This window comes from Macadamia integrifolia, unplaced genomic scaffold (assembly GCF_013358625.1).
Source record: "Macadamia integrifolia cultivar HAES 741 unplaced genomic scaffold, SCU_Mint_v3 scaffold100, whole genome shotgun sequence".
Taxonomy (NCBI): Eukaryota; Viridiplantae; Streptophyta; class Magnoliopsida; order Proteales; family Proteaceae; genus Macadamia; species Macadamia integrifolia.
The window spans coordinates 181,054-197,227 of NW_024868049.1; the positions used below are offsets into that span (position 1 = coordinate 181,054).

Below are 16,174 nucleotides of genomic sequence, written 5' to 3' on the forward strand. Positions count from 1 at the left end.
TAGTGATAGCCATTGGTGCTCTTATTGAGGCTCCATGACTTGGGTCTTCCTTATCTCTATGGTATGGCTTTAATAGGCTTGCAAGAAAGACTGGATGGATCTTGAGTTTAGGAGGTAGGCTCACCTCATAGGATACTTTGCCCACCTTTTTGGTGATTTTGAATGGGCCTTCATACCTGCATACTAGCCCTTTGTGTACCTGCCTTTGGGAATTGAATTGTTGGGGTAGAAGCTTCACAAGTACTAAGTTCCCGACCTTGAAGTTTTCTGGTTGCCTCCCTTTGTTAGCTCATTTCTTCATCTTTTTGGTGGCCTTGTCTAGGTATGACTTAGCTACATCTAGCTTTGCTTACCACTCCTTGGCAACCTTAAATGCCAAAGGGCTCTTCCCTATGTAGTCGGTCATCACCTTGTTTGGGGTTAAGGGTTGTTGTCTCGTGGCAATTTCAAATGGACTTTGGTTCGTAGCCTCACTTCGTTGGAGGTTGTAAGAGAACTGAGCCACATCAAGCAACTTGGCCCAGTTATGTTGGTTAGCACTCACAAAGTGCCTCAAGTAAAGCTTCAACAAGCTATTAATGCGCTCTGTTTGCCCATCGGTCTGGGGATGGAAGCTTGTTGAGAAGTGTAGTGATGATCCTAACAACTTGAAAAGCTCTGTCCAGAACCTCCCTGTGAAGCGAGAGTCTCGATCACTTATGGCACACCCCAATGTTTGACGACATGCTTTAGAAATAGCCTTCCCGCTTCTCCTATAGTACAATCCCTTGGTGCCGCCACAAATGTGCCATATTTTGAAAATCTGTCAACCACCACCATTATTGACCCACACCCTTCTAACTTGGGCAGGGCACTGATGAAGTCCATAGAGACACTCTCCCATGGTCTTTCTGGTATGGGAAGTGGCTCCAGTAGTCCTCTGGGTGGTTGCTACTCCACCTTGTCTTGTTGGTATATAAGACAAGTTCCCACATAGGCCTCTATGTCATCCTGCAACTGAGGCCAATAGTAAGCCGCTTCCAGCAATGCCCGCGTGTGCCTTTATTCTGGGTGGCCAGCCCATTTAGTGTCATGGCATTCGCGAATGAGGTTCCTCCATCGGTTACTCCACTTAGGCACATAGAGTCGTCTCTTCTTTAGCATAGAGCAAGCCATCTTGCTCCCAAAATCTCCGTGTTGCCTTTCTGTGTAAGGGCAAGTAAGTTCTTAGCCACAGGATCATGTTGGAGGCCCTCCTTGATCAACTCTAGAAGTTCCCCCTCTAGTTGGCTAAGAGAAGCTAACTTCGCCTTTCTACTAAGCACATTAGCCACCTCGTTGGCCTTACCCGGCTTGTATTAAAAGACAAAGTCAAACTCTACCAAGAAGCCTTGCCATCTAGATTGCTTAGGACTCAACTTCTTTTGGGTTTGAAAGTAGCTAGTGGCAACATTATCCGTCTTCACCACAAACCGTGACCCAAGTAGGTAGTGTCACCACGTCCTTAGGCAATGCATCACCGTGGTCATCTCCTTCTCATGGACTGTGTAGCGCTGCTCTGTCTCGTTCAACTTACAGCTCTCATAAGCAATGGGGTGCCTTTCTTGCATCAACACCCCACTGATAGCAAAGGCAGATGCATCTGTGTGCACCTCAAATGGCTTCCCATAGTCGGGTAGGGTAAGCACTGGTTCCCCCATGATAGCCTTCTTTAAGTCCTCAAAGGCCTCTTTGTATGTGTTCGACCATAACCATGGTCGGTTCTTCTTTAGTAAGTTTGTAAGTGGAGCTACCCTTCTTGAGTAAGCTTGAATGAACCGCCGATAATAGTTAACTAAGCCAAGGAAAGACCTTAGCTCAGTCACTTTAGTTGGTGCCTCCCATTCTTAGATAGCCCGCACCTTGCTCTCGTCCATTTGTAGGGTTCCACCTCTAATCTTGTGACCAAGGAACATCACATCCTCTTATGCAAATGCACATTTCTCCTTCTTGACATAGAGCTGATTGTCCCTTAGTTCCTTAAAGATGATCTTCAAGTGCGGCACGTGCTCCTCCAATGTGTTGCTATAGACGACGATGTCGTCCAAGTACACCACCACAAACTTGTCGAGGTAGGGGTGGAAGATCTTGTTCATAAGGGTGCAAAATGTAGCCGATGCATTCGTGAGTTCGAAGGGCATCACCAAGAACTCATATGAGCCATATTACGTCACGCATGTTGTCTTGGGTTCATCACCTTCTGTAATGCGGACTTGGTAGTACCCTGATCGTAAGTCTAACTTGGTGAAGTACCTTACCCCACCAAGTCTATCAAATAGATCTGCTATCAAAGGAATGGGATACTTGTTCTTGATTGTTACCTTGTTCAATGCCCTGTAGTCGATGCATAGTCGAAGCAATCCATCATGCTTCGCTGAAAAAGAACCGGGGCACTGTAGGGAGCTTTAGAAGGGCGAATGAATCTCGCATCCAACAATTCCTTGATTTGCTTCCTTAGCTCCTCCAACTCTAGCGGTGACATTCTATATGGTGCCATTGCTAGTGGCTTGGCGCCTAGCTCCAACTCAATGGCATAATCCACCTCCCTCCTAGGTGGAAGCCTCTTGGGCAACTCGTTTGGCATCATGTCCTTGAACTCTTTGAGGACCTTCTCGATTGGCTTGGGTAGCACCTTAGTTGGACCATCTTCCTTAGGCTCTAATAGTACTACCAAGTATGTTGTCTCCCCCTTCTTAACTCCTTTCTTGAGCTACATAGCCGAAAGAAGTTTTGGGCCGTCCTTGGTCCCTTGCACAATTGGGACCATGTATGAAGGTCCTTCCTCTATAATGCAAACTGTGCTGATGAATGGCATGGCATGGGTATGGCCTTAACACTTCGTAAGAAATCCATAACAAGCACCACTTGAAAATCATCCATGGGCACTATTGACAAGTCAACCGTGCCCTTCCATGTCCTGATGTTTGACCCGACCCCTCGAGCAACACCATGTATGGGACGGGCTTGGGAGTTGATGGCCTTAAGCCATCCTCCCTCCTTGAACCCCTTAAGTCCAAGTCTCTTCGCCTCTTCTATTGAGAAGAAGTTGTGTGTAGCACCTGTGTCTATCACGGCATGAGTGGGCTTACCTTTGACATGCACCTCCATGTACATTAGCCCTTTTTGTGAGGTTGTGGCCTTGATCTCTGTCTTAGTCTTGATGACACTTATTCATTGTAGGGACCCCATATGCACCTCATGGTCTTCTTTCTCCTCGAGTAGGGCATTGAGAGCCTTTCTCTTGGGGCAATCCCTAGCCCAATGGGGACCATCACACAAGAAACACTTATCCTTGGGTGTGAACTTGTCCCTCTTGTCTTGCTTGGGCCTACCCTCCTTGTTTGAAGATGGTTTACTGCTACCTTCCTTGGGAGGGTATGTCTTAGGCCTCTTCTCTCCCCCACCTTTCTCATTAGTGCCCTTCTTGGCCTTAGAACTATCATCTCTCCTAAACTCCACTAATGACTCTACTACTGTGATGGCTGAGGCAAGGTCCTGCACGCCTCGGCGTTGTAGTTCTTGTGTAGCCCAGCCTTGGAGGCCATCCATGAAGTTGAATAGGAGTTCCTCCTCGGTCATATTCGGGACTTCGAGCATTAGGGTAGAGAATTCCTTCCCATAGTCCCGAATAGAACCTGTGTGTTTAAGCCTTTTTAGGCTCTTCCTAGCCAAGAAGGTGGCATTCTCGGGATAGAAGTGTTTCTTTAACTCAGTTTTGAAATCATCCCAAGTGTCTATGGTGCACGTACTTCTCTCTATATCAGCATGCTTTCTACGCCACCATAGAGTTTCATCATCGGTGAGGTAGAGAGTAGCGGTCCGTACCTCTGATGCCTCATCATTAAGTGCCATTGCCTCAAAGTACCTCTCCATGTGCCATAAAAAGTTATCGATTTCCCATGCATCTCTCTTCCCAGGGAATGGCTTGGGCTTTGGCACCTCCATCCTTGGCACTTCTCATGAGGTATTAGCTCCCTCGGCCACCGCCCTCTTACATAAAGCCCAATCCTCACGTACCTCAGCAACACAAGCTTTTATCTTGGCCAACGCCTCTCGCATTTGATCCTTAAAGGTAGAAATGTCCTCCCACACATGAGCCTTGAAGGATGTAAACTCCTCCTTTTGGTCACATGGCATGGTGTTGAGAGTACTCAATAGGGACTCCTTGAGCTCTCCTTTGAACTCCTCCCCACTTTGCTCTACAACATCGAGGCGTCCCTTCACCTCGCCCATTACTAGCTCCACCCGAGCTAAGTGAGACTCCATAGCACAACCAACATTTATGGACTTGTCTTTGCTCCTCTTTTGCTTCCCAGTGTTGGGGTTTCCCATCCTTCCATGGTTCTGTTCACATGTTGTAATGTCGTGTACCTCTGAAAGGTTAGACATAATGCTTACCCACTAGCTTGGCTTCCTCGCAACCGAGGCTCTGATACCACAATTGTCATGGCCTTAGACCTTTCTAAGCAATTGCACCGGCACTTAGTACTCCCACTAGCACTAAGTCAGCCTAACCACACTCATTAAGGGACTTGGGAAGGGAAGAAGTGAACACAAGAGTGAATTTGGGAAGAATGAACTTGTATTGCACTAAAGAACTCTTGAGTACAAGGCTTAAGAACTCACATACTTGGTGCCTTGGCTAAATGAGTGCACCTCTATTTATAGTCACTCCTAGTTACAATGAATGGCTAAGATATGTACATGTGTCTTACATCCAACGATTGGGGTGGAAACTAGAAGCTTCCCACCTCCTTAGTGGAGAACTCTAGAAACCTCCCTACATAATATCTCCTTATAAAATATCTAGAGATCCACACTTTGGTAGAAATCTCTAGAAACTGGGCCTTACTAAGCCCAATGGCCTAAGTCCATGGGCTTAATGGGCTTGGCCTATGGGCCTTCAGTGGGCGGTCTGTGACAGTGTGCACAACTACGGGCAAGGCTGCACATGTCGCGTGCATGATGGCAGGCTTTCTTGCACACGGTTGCACTACCGAGCTCGCATGTGGCAGGTATGGCCTAACAAGGTGTAGGCTACTACATGCGTGGCCACAAGCAAGGCTATAACGCATGCACATGGATGCAGGCTATCGTGCATGGGTGCAGACATGGTTGCACTACCACGTGGAAGGCAGCTGGCATGGCCAAACAAGGTGTAGGCATCACTGCGGGCAAGGTTGCACTAGCACACGCAAGGCTACTGGCATGGTGGCAGGCTACCGTGCATATGGATGCGAGCATGGTTGTAATACCGCACACATGGTTGCATGCCACCTCGTGCACGGATGTGGGTAAGGCTACACTATCACGAGCATGGGTGCAGGCTACCGCACACACATGGCTGAGGGAAAGAGTGCACCACAAAGCATAATGTGGTAGGCAACAACGCACATGGCTGCGGGAAAGGGTGCACAACCGCACGTGAGGTGGCAAGCACGGTCATACATAGTTGTGGGTAATGCTATAGGCTGTGCGCCTGGGCTACTACCCAGGCCGTACTTCCACACACATGGCTGTGGGCACGGCTGCACATGCCCTACACAAGGTTACGTGTGTGGCTAGACATGCCATGCACTAGGTTACAGGCACAGCTACACCACCGCACGTAAGGTTATATTGCGTGGTCGCACATGCCGCACTCATGGCTACACTACTGCGTGTAAGTTCACGGGCATGGCTGACATGCGGCGATCAAGGTTGTAGGCATTGCTGCACTTCCGTGCCCATGTTAGCAGGCCACCGTGCACATAGCTGCACACACATGGCTTGCATATGGGTGCTGTCGTGGCCCCCATGGCCCATACAACAGAGGCTCCTTTGTGGCCTTCGACTGCACATTAGGCACCCACTTTTGCACATGGTAAGGCCATGCCTGCACAACAAAGTTTGGGTCTTTAAATCATGTTGTGCAAAACAACCCTTTGGCTTAGAAAAGCCTTGCAATTGGCTTTTTGGCTCTCAAAGTACAATCATTTTCACTTAAACCTGCATTTCCATTTTTTTGGGTATTTTTCGTAATGTTTCAATCATAAAATATTAGAAAATAAAAATATATGTTGGAATGGTCCAATATATTTTCAGAACATTCTATCAACCTTTGGAAGACATCTGAAATTTAGTTTTCAGAAAAGTACATTAAAATGAATTTTTCATAGTTTTTTGAATTTAATATGTTTTTAGTATTAAAAATTTAATAAAAAATAAATATTTATCAGAAAACTATGATTTTATATAAAAATATTATTTGCATATTTCTCTAATTTCCTACCAAGTTTCATTTGATTTGGATATTTGAAGCTCAAAAAATAGTCTGGTATGATTTTTTTGGGGGGGTCATGTCTCCTTCTGGAAAGGGGCAAAGAGCATAAGAGCTACCTTGAGGGAGGGGGTGCCACTCTCCCCAGGGGGCTTTGGAGGGGCTGTATAGTGGTGTGCCAGACAATGAGCGAGTATGGCAGGCAAACCCAAAACACCCATGGCATGGGAAAAAAAGTGAAATGGCACATCGGTTTTGATGAGTTGGCCCTTGGTGTGCCCTGAAGCCTGCCACTACATGCGGCTGGACAAGTATGGCTACCTGCCATGCATTGCCATGACCCCACAGCTATTGTCAAGTGTGCCAATCATACCATAGCATGCCCAACAAAGGTGCACGTTCGTGCGAATGGTCAACCATTCTGCCCCACAATACTGCCCCCTCTGCTGCACAACGCTGCCTACCGTCGTGGGCTACTGGCAAACATGGCTGCTTGCCATGCACTGCCATGCCCCCACTTCTACCGCCACATGTGCCCATCAATGCACAGCATGCCCAATGAAGGCACAATGTGTGAAAACATGTACATGGAGCGTTTGTCCCTATAGTCAACCCCTCTGCCGCACACAGTTGCCTGCCATTGTGTGCTACTGGGCATGCATGGTTGCTTGCCTTGTTCTACCGTGCCTCCACATCTGCTGCCACATGCTCACGTCACCGCACAACATGCCCAAGAGAGGCTTGGCATGTGCAAAACACCTGCATGGTACATCGGTTTCGAAGATTTGGTCCTTGGTGTGCGTTACGGCTAGCCACGACGTGCTGCTTGGCCCTCATGGTTGCCTACCATATACCTCTATGCCTCGATAACTACTACCACCTGCGTTCGTAACTGCACAGAAAGCCCAACAAAGGCTTGGCATGTATGTGAAAACAAGTATATGGCTGGTCTGTCCAAATGGTCAGCCCATCTGCCGCACACCACTGCCTGCAACCGTGTGTTGCTGGGCACGATTGGCTCCCTGCCTTCTGTTTCCATGCCTCCACAGTTGCTGCCACATGTGTAGCCCCTTGTTTTGCACCTTGGCCGGCCAATGTGTCCTGGTGGGTGTGCATGGCTGCCTGCACTATGCACCTACACCCTCACAGCAACCTACTGCCACTTTTTCTAGTTTTTGTACAACATGCCCAAGAGAGTCATGGCATGTGAAAAACATGGAAATGATGCATTGGCCCCATTGATTAATCCCACCTAGGCACCATGGTAGTTTGACGTGCTTGGCTTCCTGCCATGTGTAGTTGTGCTAGTGCCACTTTTTGAGAGCGTGACCATAGTCATGCATTTCCATGCATTTCCACCCCTCTGTGCTTTATAGCTTGTCGTCATATGTAGGTCATGGTGTAAGGGGAGGGCTGTTGTCTACATTGACTTGCCCAATGAATGGGTTTCATGGAATCATTGGTCAAGTCAATGTGCACAACAAATATTTGGTTGGTCCCTCCCCCCCCCCATCCCATTGTTTTTTTTGTTTAAATTGCACTATCGTGGGTTTGTTGCTTGCAAGGGTTTTTTCATGCTCTATTTTGTGGCCTATGCTATTTGGAGAAGTGCGTTTCCAAGTCGCACCTAGGTGCGGAGGTGTTTGCATGCCTTTGGCCGTAAGTGTTATAACACGACATTAACATGGGTCTCTGGAGAACATAGGTTGCAAGCTTGCACGTGGAGATAGGTCATGAGTCTCTCCCCCCCACCTTACTTTTTAAAAAAAATTCCATTCTCGTGGGTGTGTTGCTTGCAAGAGTTCTCTCATGCTCGGTTTTGTGGCCTTTGCTATTTGGACGAATGTGTTTCTAAGTCACGCTTAGGTCCGGAGGTGTTTGCATGCCTCCTGTTACAAGTGTTATAATGCGACATTAATATGGATCTATGGTGAACATAGGTCTGCAAGCTTGCAGGTGGAGACAGATCATGAGTCTTTCTTCTTTCCCCCCCCCCTTGTTTTTAAAAAGAAAATTGCATTCTTGTGGGTTTGTTGCTTGCAAGTGTTTTATCATGCTCAGTTTTGTGGCCTTATGGTATTTGGAGAAATACGTTTCTAAGTCACGCCTAGTTGCGGAGGTGTTTGCATGCCTCCTACCACAAGTGTTATAATACGACATTAACGTGGGTCTCTGATGAACATTGGTTGCAAGCTTACATGTGGAGACAAATCACATGTCCCTTCCCCCCTCCCCTTGTTTTTTTTAAAAATTTGCATCATCATGGGTTTGTTGCTTGTAAGAGTTTTCTCATACTTGGTCTTGTGGCCTTTGCTATTTGGAGAAGTGCGTTTCTAAGTCGTGCCTAGGTGCGGAGGTGTTCGCATGTCTCCTGCCGCAAGTGTTATAATACGACATTGATGTGGGTCTTTGGAGAACGTAGGTTACAAGCTTGTAGGTGGAGATAGATCTCGAGTCCCTCGACCCTTGTTGATTGTTGAGATTTTCGTGCTTAGCGGGGCTATTGATTTTTCTTCTACCAAATCCTTATTATGTTGTAGTAGGTTTGGTGGTGGATTGTGTTGGTAGTGGACGTAATGCACGTGAGTGGCTATTGTTTTTCTTGTGGTTGTGGGCTCTTTGCTTGTGTATTGAACCACTATGCACAGATACCTCTATGGGTTGCGATGGGCCAAAAGTGTCTTTGTCAAGAGCATGAAAATGGTTCTTGTGTTGCTTACCTAGTTGGATGGAAAGATGCTGCCCCTTCACTCTCATTTCATCCCTCTTGCCTACCTTTGTGGTTGGTGTGAGGTGGCTTGGCATACGATGCATAAGTCCACTTCCTTTATGTCAGTGATGCATGTGCACTATTTGTGCTCGAAGATGCGGGACATTTTGTGGGGCAAGTTGGATGTGTGCGTCGTTCTGAATTCTTTGGTTGGGACTCGTTGCACTAGAACGATAAACCGCCATTAATGTATAGAGCAGCATCACCCAATGCACAATTGGGGATGTGGTTCATGCAGTGCTTTGGCCTCGAGAAGGAAAGTTACTTGGTTGATCCTATCAATAGCCATATGCTTGTCTCAAAGATTAAGCTATGCACGTGTAAGTATGAACTAATTCAGACTGTGAAACTACGAATGGCTCATTAAATCAGTTATAGTTTGTTTGATGGTATCTGCTACTTAGATAACCGTAGTAATTCTAGAGCCAATACGTGCACCAAACCCCAACTTTTGGAAGGGATGCATTTATTAGATAAAAGGTCGACGTAGGCTCTGCCCGTTGCTTTGATGATTCATGATAACTCGATAGATCGTATGGCCTTTATGCTGGCGACGCATCATTCATATTTTTGCCCTATCAACTTTTGATGGTAGGATAGTGGCCTACTATGATGGTGACGGGTGACGGAGAATTTGGGTTCAATTTCGGAGAGGGAGCCTGAGAAATGGCTACCACATCCGAGGAAGGCAACAGGCATGCAAATTACCCAATCCTAACATGGGGAGGTAGTGACAGTAAATAACAATACTGGGCTCTTTGAGTCTGGTAATTGGAATGAGTACAATATAAATCCCTTAACGTGGATCCATTGGAGGGCAAGTCTGGAGCCAGCAGCCGCGGTAATTCCAGCTCCAATAGCGTATATTTAAGTTGTTGTAGTTAAAAAACTCATAGTTGGACTTTGGGATGGGTCGATCGGTCCACCTCACGGTGTGTGCTGGTCATCTCGTCCCTTCTGTCAGCGATGCACTCCTGGCCTAAATTAGTCAAGTTGTGCCTCTGGCACTGTTACTTTGAAGAAATTAGCGTGCTCAAAGTAAGCCTACGCTTTGGATATATTAGCATGGGATAACATCATAGGATTTTGGTCCTATTGCATTGGCCTTTGGGTTCGGAGTAATGATTAACGGGATAGTCGGGGGCATTCGTATTTTATAGTCAGAGGTGAAATTCTTGGATTTATGAAAGATAAACCACTGCGAAAGCATTTTCCAAGGATGTTTTCATTAATTTAGAACGAAAGTTGGGGGCACGAAGACGATCAGATATCGTCCTAGTCTCAACTATAAACAATGCCGACCAGGGATCGACGGATGTTGCTTTTATGACTTCGCCAGTGCCTTATGAGAAATTAAAGTTTTTGGGTTCCAGGGGGAGTTTGGTCACAAGGCTGAAACTTAAAGGAATTGACGGAAGGGCACCACCAGGAGTGGATCCTACGGCTTAATTTGACTCAACATGGGGAAACTTACTAGGTCCAGACATACTAAGGATTGATAGACTGAGAGCTCTTTCTTGATTCTATGGGTGGTGGTGCATGGCCATTCTTAATTGGTGGAGTGATTTGTTTGGTTAATTCCGTTAACGAACGAGACCTCAACCTGCTAACTAGCTATGTGGAGGTGACCCTCCACGGCCAACTTCTTAGAGGGACTATGGCCATTTAGGCCACGAAAGTTTGAGGCAATAACAGGTCTGTGATGCCCTTAGATGTTCTAGGCCGCATGCATGCTACACTGATGTATTCAGTGAGTCTATTGCCTTGGCCAATGGGCCTGGGTAATCTTTGAAAATTTCATCATAATGGGGATAGATCAATTCAATTGTTGGTCTTCAACAAGGAATTCCTAGTAAGCCCGAGTCATCAACTCGCATTGACTATGTCCCTCCCCTTTGTGCACACCACTTGTCGCTCCTACTGGTTCTAATGTTCTGGTGAAGTGTTCGGATCGCGGTGACATGGGTGGCTCACCGCCGTTGACGTCGCGAGAATTCCACTGAACCTTATCATTTAGCAGAAGGAGAAGTCGTAACAAGGTTTCATAGGTGAACCTGCGGAAGGATCATTGTCGATACTTGCCCAGTGAGACCCATGAACATGTTGTATTGTGTAATCAAGGTAGGACGTGGGAGTATGAGCTCCTTCCTCCCCGAACCTTGTAAAAGGTCAACCTATGATCCTTCGTAGCATTTGACCCAAACACAACCATCAGTGCAGTCGGTGCTAAGGAACTCGGAATGGAAAGGACATGAGATCATTGCACCTTTGGTGTGGTGTGGTCATCCTAGATCCAAATCTTATCTTAACGACTCAACAATGGATATCTGGGCTCTTGCATCGATGAAGAACGTAGTGAAATGTGATACTTGGTGTGAATTACAAAATCTTGTGAACCTTCGAGTCTTTGAATGTAAGTTGTGCCCTAGGCCATCGTGCTGAGGGAAAGCCTGCCTGGGCATCACTCATCATATTGCCCCACACCTTTTACTCCTTGTGGTGGTGGTGCAGAGCGAAGATTGGCCCCATGTGTCTCTATTCAAGGTGCAGTTAACCCAAAGTCAAGGGCCCCTTGTGTGGCAAGCGTCACAATGAGTGGTGGTTCGAGCCACTTTGCCATTGTTCAGACATCGTGTGCGTGTTCTGCTCTGATTGGGCTCTAGTGACCCTGATTGCCATGCGATGGCATTTTAAATGTGACCCCAAGTCATACGGGGCTACCTGCTGAGTTTAAGCATATCAATAAGTGGAGGAGAAGAAACTTATGAGGATTACCTTAGTAATGGCCAGCTTGAGAATTGGGTGGCTTTGTCATTCGAATTGTAGTCTATAAAAGCATCCTCAGTGGTGGACCGGGCCCAAGTCCGCTGCAAGGGGGCACCAGAGAAGGTGAGAGCCCCCTCATGTCCGGACCTTGTCACACCATGAGCCACTGTCGACGAGTCGAGTTGTTTGGGAATGTAGCCCCAATTGGGCAGTAAATTCCATCCAAGGCTAAATATAGGCGGGAAACCGATAGCGAACAAGTACCGTGAGGAAAAGATGAAAAGAACTTTGAAAAGAGAGTCAAAGAGTGCTTGAAACTGTCAAGAGGGAAGCGGATGGGGGCCGGTGATGTGTCTCGATCGGATATGAAACTGTGAACCAGTCCACCCTCGACTCGGGGCGTGGACCGCTGTGGATTGCGACAGAGTCCCAAGCCCAGGTTGTCACTTTATGCCTTAGGAGATGTCATCGCCACGATCATGGTAGGCAGCGCGCACCTTGATGGCATGCCTATTGGCAACTACATACTCTGGACATTGGCTTGTCGGGCCCCCCATTCAACTCATTTTGAAACATAGACCAAGGAGTTTGACATGTGTGTGAGTGAACGAGTGAGTAAAATTCATAAGGTGTAAAGAAGCAGACTGGTGAGATCCCCTTGTGGGTTATACCACCGACTAGCCTTGATTTTCTGTGAAGGGTTCGAGAGAGAGCATAACTGTCGGGACCCGAAAGATGGTTAACTATGCATGAGCGGGGCAAAGCCGGAGGAAACTCTAGTGGAGACCCGCAGCAATATTGATGTGCAAATCATTTGTCTGACTTGGGTATAGGGCAAAAGACTAATCGAACCGTCTAATAGCTGGTTCCCTCTGAAGTTTCCCTTAGGATAGCTGAAGCCTGCGGGGAAGTTCTATTGGGTAAAGTCAATAATTAAAGGCATCAAGGGCACAATGCCCTCGACCTATTCTCAAACTTTAAATAGGTAGGATGGCATGGCTACTTCATTAAGTTCACCAGGGAATCGAGAGCTCCAAGTGGGCCACTTTTGATAAGCAGAACTGGCGATGCGGGATGAACCGAAAGCTGGGTTATGGTGCCAGATTACATACTAACCTAGAACCCATAAAAGGTGTTGGTTGATTAAGATAGCAAGACGGTGGTCATGGAAGTTAAAATCCACTAAGGAGTGTGCAGCAACTCACTTGTCGAATCAACTAGCCCTGAAAATAGATGGTACTGAAGTGCATAACCTACACCCGACAGTCGAGGCAACTACCAGGCCCCGATGAGTAGGAGGGCATGGTGGTTACCGTAAAACCAGGGGCATGAGCCCTAGTGGAGCGGCCGTCGGTGTAGATCTTGGTGCTAGTAGCAAATATTCAAATGAGAACTTTGAAGGCCGAAGAGGGGAAAGGTTCCATGTGAATGGCACTTGCACATGGGTTAGTCGATCCTAAGGGACGAGGGAAGCCCATCAGAAAGCATGTATACATGTGTGCTCCGAAAGGGAGTCAGGTTAAAATTCCCAAACCGGGACGTGGCGGTTGACAACAATGTTAGGAAATCCAAAGACGTCAATGGGGGCCGTGGGAAGAGTTATCTTTTCTGTTTAACAGCCTGCCCATCCTGGAAATGGCTCAGTCGGAGGTAGGGTCCAGCGGCTGGAAGAGCACTGCACGTCACCTGGTGTCTGGTGCACCCCCGGTGGCCCTTAAAAATCTAGAGGACCGAGTGCCGACCATGCCCAATCGTGCTCATAACCCCATCAGGCCTCCAAGGTCAATAGCCTCTAGTTAATGGAATAATGTAGGCAAAGGAAGTCGGCAAAATGGATCCTTAACCTTAGGAAAAGGATTGGCTCTGAGGGTTGGGCACGGAGGTCCTAGTCCCGAACCCATCCACTATCGATGGACTGCTTGAGCTACTTTCGTGGTGAGAGCGGGTCACCGTGTGCCAGTCGGGGGACAGATTGGGAACGGCCTCCTCAGGGGCCTTCCCCGGGCATCAAACAGTCGACTCAGAACTGGTACGGATAAGGGGAATCCAACTATTTAATTAAAACAAAGCATTATGATGGTCCTTGTGGATGCTCATGTAATGTGATTTTGACCTAGTGCTCTGAATGTCAAAGTGAAGAAATTCAACCAAGCACGGGTAAACGGCGGGAGTAACTATGACTCTCTTAAGGTAGCCAAATGCCTCATCATCTAATTAGTGACGTGCATGAATGGATTAACGAGATTCCCACTATCCCTGTCTACTATCCAGCGAAACCACAACCAAGGGAACGGGCTTGGCAGAATCAGCGGGGAAAGAAGACCCTTTTGAGCTTGACTCTAGTCCGACTTTGTGAAATGATTTGAGAGGTGTAGGATAAGTTGGAGCTGGAAATGGTGCAAGTGAAATACCACTTCTTTTAATGTTATTTTACTTACTCCATGAGTCGGAGGTGGGGCTCTGCCCCTCCTTTTGGACCCAAGGCGCACCTCGACAGGATGATCCGAGTGGAGGACATTGTCAGGTGGGGAGTTTGGCTGGGTGGCAAATCTGTTAAAAGATAATGTAGATGTCCTAAGATGAGTTCAACGAGAACAGAAATCTTGTGTGGATTAAAAGGGTAAAAGCTTATTTGATTCTGATTTCCAGTACGAATTTGACCAGTGAAAGCATAGCCTATCGATCCTTTAGACCTTCAGAATTTGAAGCTAGAGGTGTCAGAAAAGTTACCACAGGGATAACTGGCTTGTGGCAGCTAAGCATTTATAGCAACGTTGCTTTTTGATCCTTTGATGTTGGCTCTTCCTATCACTACAAAGCAAAATTCACCAAGTGTTGAATTGTTCACCCACCAATAGGGAACATGAGCTGGGTTTAGATCGTCATGAGATAGGTTAGTTTTACCATACTGATGATAGTATCGAGATAGTACTTCAACCTAGTACGAGAGGAACCGTTGATTCACACAATTGGTCATTATGCTTGGTTGAAAAGCCAGTGGCGTGAAGCTGTCGTGTGTCGGATTATGATTGAATGCTTCTAAGTCAGAATCCCGGCTAAAGAAGCAATGCCTGTGCCTGTCGCCCATTTGTTGACGCACAGTAGGAGCCCTCTGGCCTGTAGAGGCACGTGTCATTGGCCAAGCCCTCGCAGTGGACGTGCTGTTTGGGTTGCCTTGAAGCGTAATTCCTGTCGGCCGATAGGGTATTGTAAGTGGTAGAGTGGCCTTGCTGCCACGATCCACTGAGATTCAGCCCCGTGTCGCATCGATTCATCCCCCCTCTTTTTCCCATTTTCTTTCCCCCCAAATCTTTCTAACTCTACCCCCACACCCTCATGAGGCTACGATTGTCCACGTGTGGCCCCAGGTATGCCCCTAAGTGTTAACTGTCCCAATGGTTGCTTGAGTATGGTTATGCGTGTTGCCCAGGTAAAGTGTGCCGATGCGTGCACATTAAGTGCCACTAAGTGTACATATTGTCACGACCTACCCAACATAGACCCATGGACTTAGACCATTGGTCTCAGCAAGGTCCAAGTTCTAGAGTTTTCTATAAAGGTATAGTAACTCTAGATATTTTATTATAGATATGTGTAGAAGATATTTGTAGGAGATATTTTGGGAGAGATTTCTAGAGTTCTCCACTAAGGAGGTGGGAAGCTTCTAGTTTCCTTCCCAACCGTTGGTTGGAGGACATTTGTATATATCTTAGCCATCCATTGTCACTTGGGGTGCTTATAAATCGGTGTTGCCTCATTTGGCAAAGGCACTCACCAATGACCAACCAAGAGTGTTCAACCAAGCAAGTGAATTCTCAAGCCTTGTACTCAAGAGTTCTCTAGTGCAATATAAGTTCATTCTTCTCAAACTCACTCTTGTGTTCACTTCTTCTCTTCCCAAATCCCTTAAGGAGGGTGGTTAGGCTAACTTAGTGCTAGTGGGAGTGCTAAGTGCCAGTGCGGTTGCTTAGAAAGGTCTAAGGCCATGACAACGTGCTCTTGAATGGCCCAAGTGTGTGCCTGCATGTGCCCCCAAGTGTTGACTACATGTGCCCATGTGTGCACATTGAATGGCCACACAACACCCCAAGTGTTGACTATATGTGCACATTAAATGGCCTAAGTGATGCCTAACTGTGCCCATGCATGACCACAACTGTCGCCTATGTGTGCACCCAAGTGTGCCTGCGCGTGCTTTTGAATGCCCCAAGTGTCGCCTTAAGTTTGCCTATACGTGCCCCCAAGTGTTGAATAAGTGTGTCTACGCATGCACCCAGGTGTTGCCCAAGTGTCGCCTAATTGTGCTCTTGAATGCCCCAAATGTTACCAAAGTGTGCTCTTGAATGCTGCAAGTGTGTACA

At 47.1% G+C, this 16,174-nt stretch overlaps 2 non-coding genes across 2 annotated transcripts; both read left to right on the forward strand.

The window, feature by feature from the left end:
- The first annotated feature begins 11,355 nt into the window (after nucleotides 1-11,355).
- LOC122062312 lies at nucleotides 11,356-11,511 on the forward strand. The gene has a single exon (XR_006134910.1). It is a non-coding gene; the product is annotated as a 5.8S ribosomal RNA (ribosomal RNA).
- Nucleotides 11,512-11,744: 233 nt separating this feature from the next.
- Nucleotides 11,745-15,088, forward strand: LOC122062328. The gene has a single exon (XR_006134920.1). It is a non-coding gene; the product is annotated as a 28S ribosomal RNA (ribosomal RNA).
- Nucleotides 15,089-16,174: the final 1,086 nt, after the last annotated feature.